Here is a 5,000-nt window from a genome sequence, read left to right as displayed (position 1 = left end):
TGTGTGTATGTGTGTGATATAGTATGCGAATGATAACTATCAAAACCACATCCATCACTTGTGTGAATGATCTATTCACAACTAATGGTGGTGCAAAGGTGGTTTCAGACCCAAATGTTGGTTATGGTTCACCCAGCCCTAATAAAGGCAATAATGATGATAATGATACCAATTACGATCAAAGTGATGAGAACAATGATGATGATGATGATGATAAGGAACAACGATGGTAATAGCGTAAACGGCAACAACGATGATAATAATAATGAGAATACTATAATGATCATCATATTAATGACAATGATGGAAATGAAATTAACAATGACAACAATATAATGATGATGATTATAATAATATGAATATTGCCAACGGGGGTAATGATGATAATAGTAAGGATAATCATAGTAATAATGATACTGACAAAGATAATAATAATATAGTAATGATGTAGTAACTGTAATGTAGTAGTAATGATTTTAATAATAATAATAATAATAATAATAATAATGATAATACTGATAATAATTGCAATGAAGGTAATACTAGTAATAACAATAATGATAATATTAATATTTATGATAATGATGATGATAACGATGGAAATGATAGTAATAATAATAACAGTATTAATAATAATAATTGTAATGATAATGATAATAAGTATCAAAATAATAATGATAATAATAATGATAATAATAATGAAAATAATAATAGTAATAGGGATAAAGGTAATAAAGATGACGATAACTATGATAATCATGATAACAATAGTTATGGTAATAAATACGCACACATACACAGACCCACACACGCGCACACACACACACAGGCACACACACACAGATACACACACCCACACACACACACACACACACACACACACACACACACACACACACACACACACACACACCCACACACACAGACACACACAAACAGACGCACACATACACGCACAAACACACACCCATACATATATATATATACATATATATATATATATATATATATATATATATATATATATATATATATATATATATGCATATATGTGTGTGTGTGTGTGTGTGTGTGTGTGTGTGTGTGTGTGTGTGTGTGTATGTGTGTGTGTGCATGTGTGTGTGTGCAGGTGTGTGTGTGTGTGTGTGTGTGTGTGTGTGTGTGTGTGTGTGTGTGTGTGTGTGTGTGTGTGTGTGTGTGTGTGTGTGTGTGTGTGTGTGTGTTTATATAACTATATATACATATGCATATATATATATATATATGTATATATATATATATATATATATATATATATATATATATTTATGTATGTATGTATATATATATATATATATATATATACATATATATATACATATATATATATATATATATATATATATATATATATATATATATACATACTGATAACCAAATTTTGTTAAGGATAACATCGGCTGCCGTGATGTGACTTCGACCCCAGCAAGAGCCCCCGACCTCCGACAAACCCCAGCCAGAATGAGCTTAAAATGCGCGCGTGCGGAGCATCTTCGTTCAGCCAAAGCGGAAGGGGATTAGAGGATAGAAGGGGAAGGGGCAGGGGGGGGGTGAAGATTATAGAGGGGAAGTGGGAAGGGGAGTGTAAATTAGAAGGGGTAGGGGGGAGTGGGGAGGAGGGATGAGCGAATAGGGATTGGAAAGATGATAGCGAGGGTGGAAAGTAGATAGAGGTGGAGGGTTAGAAGCGGTTATAGGATGGTGAAGGAGTGGCGAGGGTGAAGGGAGGGAATGCCAAGCAGGGGAAGGAAGGGGGGAGGGGGGGGGGGTGGGGGTCTGAGGAGAGAACAGCGAGCGAGGAAAAGGAATCGTTGGTCGAAGAAAAATGTTTAAAAATTGCATTATAATCTTTGTAGCGTAAACTGAACTAACTAATGTCTGAAAGTGTCTGCGGACAGCGAAATCGATGTTTTTCTTTCACTTTTTGTTGCTATTAACCAAATCTGACACAGACACCTATATATATATATATATATATATATATATATATATATATATATATATATATATATATATATATATATATATATATACATATATATATATATTAGTAAAATTAGTAAACCTCATGAACATGCACTATTCAACTGTATATGTAAGGATCATTTTCACTTCCACAAACACCACTGACTACTACTTGAAAGTCAAAGACTTCTGTTGTCTATAATGTCACGTGCAGCAGCCGCAATGCTGTTTACATTGTAGACTTCCAGGAATATTTCCTTTCGTGCAGATGAACATAAGGGTATTTCATGCAGAACAGGAAAACGCGTTTTTCTTTATCATCTATTTAGAAAACGGCAGAAATGCTGCCACGGAAAAGCGGCCAGTCCTGCTCGTCACCTATTCAGGCTGGCCGCTTCGAGGTCTATATAATGTATAGACCTTGAGCTGCCTGTCCGTTGCAGCTTTTCTGGTTTTCTAAACATTAGAGGTTAAAGAAAACTGATATAAATAATAAAATTGAACCATAAACGGATGCATATTAGATTACAGTTACAGTGAGTAGGGTCAGTTTGATGATTATAGGATTCCCTGCATTACTTTCTTGTTCACTGCACTGCATAAAACAAAATATAGTAAATACATTATTATGGCAATAATGTAATAACATCCAACAACATAAAATGTACCCGCATCTCTTTACAGATAATGCATTACATGTATAACTTTGAAAAATGCGACATGTGAACTTGATTTACCTAAAGAGTATACGACCATTCATAACAAGTGTGTTGCAGGGCTGAAGGTTTGACGTCACTCTGTGGGATTGTGGCTCTGCCTTTGGCGATGCCCAGCTGGAGGACCCACATGACGTGACATCGAATGATATTTCCGCCGTGATGGCGTTCGGTCAACCACATCATATCAGTTCATAACATACATGTATCTCTCTCTATCTCATCCTCTCTCTCTCTCTCTCTCTCTCTCTCTCTCTCTCTCTCTCTCTCTCTCTCTCTCTCTCTCTCTCTCTCTCTCTCTCTCTCTCTCTCTCTCTCTCTCTGAGTGAGAAAGAGCGTGCACAGATACATATATATGTATGTGTGTATGTATATACTCGTATGAACCGTATCCATGTTGACAAATGTAGAAAAGGTATAAAAGAGACTGGATATCTTCACAATGCAAGAGATGTATTTGACCGGTTTCGATTACGTCTTCATCACATGTATTTCTGATGAAGACGTAATCGAAACCGGTCAAATACATCTCTTGCATTGTGAAGATATCCACTCATTCATACCTTTTCTACATATACATGTATATGTAAATATATATATATATATATATATATATATATATATATATATATATACATATATATATATATATTTATATATATATGTACATATATATATATATATATATATATATATATATATATATATATATATATATATATATATATATATATATATACATACATATACATACATACATATATATATATATATATATATATATATATATATATATATATATATATATACACATACATACGTATATATATACATATATATGTACACACACATACACACAACTGCATTACAGGAAGAGTGAAGATAGATAAGGAGGACCTTTTGATCTTGAACACAAGAAGAACGAGAGAACACAACAAAAAGTTGATAGTAAAAAGAGGTGATAAAGATGAAAAAAATATAGTTTCCCAAACAGTCTTTCCAATCAAGTAGTGTGTGCCAAAACTGTGCATCAATTTAAAAAGTTATACGATAATTTAAGTATGGCAGACGGGACCACCTGAGCATACCTCTTCTCCCGTATTCAAACAACACACACACACACACACACACACACACACACACACACACACACATTAGCTACATTAGCTGGAATTTTGTGTGTGTGTGTGTGTGTGTGTGTGTGTGTGTGTGTGTGTGTGTGTGTGTGTGTGTGTGTGTGTGTGTGTGTGTGTGTGCGTGCGTGCGTGGGTGTGTTTGTATGTGTGTGTACGTATATATATATATATATATATATATATATATATATATATATATATATATATATATATATGCATATATACATATATTCATATATGTATATATATACATATGTGTATATATATATATATATATATATATATATATATATATATATATATATATATATATATATATATGTGTGTGTGTGTGTGTGTGTGTGTGTGTGTGTGTGTGTGTGTGTGTGTGTGTGTGTGTGTGTGTGTGTGTATGTATGTATGTATGTATGTATATTGAGTAAGAGCGGTGTCGTGGTTAGGTCACTGACAATGTGCTAAAAACTATGTGTCAAAAGTGATGTGATAATAACATACATAATAACAATCCATCCGATCGCCTCACAATTTTATATAATGCAGTTCGGACCATGCATACGTGGACTTTGTAAGCTAGCAGGTGCCAACTAGGAATACTAGGCTGCATTACCGTGCTTGATAAGTTCATAAACTCATCGAGAGTGCCACAATATACAGAAGCAACGGGAGAATAATATTATTAATCCCCCCCCCCCAAAAAAAAAGTCTCCCAAAATACGAAATCATCAGCAAATGTCAAGCATCACCTGTACTCATACCCACAGGACGCCGGGTAACAGTGCCAACCAGCGCGGGTAGTACAGTTTCCACCCAAGTAGATTCGCTAGGGAACAGCCAAACGGTCAGTATATAAGTACAGTACATCACAAAGTCAGGCAGGTTTAAAAATGGTTCCCATAAAGCGACAAGTATGACCAGCCATTCGACAGAAAATACGCCAAATAAACCATGTATTAGCGTAGCGTAATTCAAGCACTGGCACCTCAGACGAGCGCCAGACGCCGACCCCACGGTCTGTGGTCAACCGAGGGCACACCGCGGTATGCCTAGCAACAGCTAAGGAATGCGACACCTTTCTGAAAATTACCAGATACAAAATCACCTTTCTAAATCCTTATCCCGTCTTATCCTTATCCGTTCCAACACC

The sequence above is a fragment of the Penaeus vannamei genome, unplaced genomic scaffold, assembly GCF_042767895.1.
Source record: "Penaeus vannamei isolate JL-2024 unplaced genomic scaffold, ASM4276789v1 unanchor633, whole genome shotgun sequence".
In the NCBI taxonomy this organism is placed as follows: Eukaryota; Metazoa; Arthropoda; class Malacostraca; order Decapoda; family Penaeidae; genus Penaeus; species Penaeus vannamei.
Note: the sequence above shows the minus strand (reverse complement) of the source record.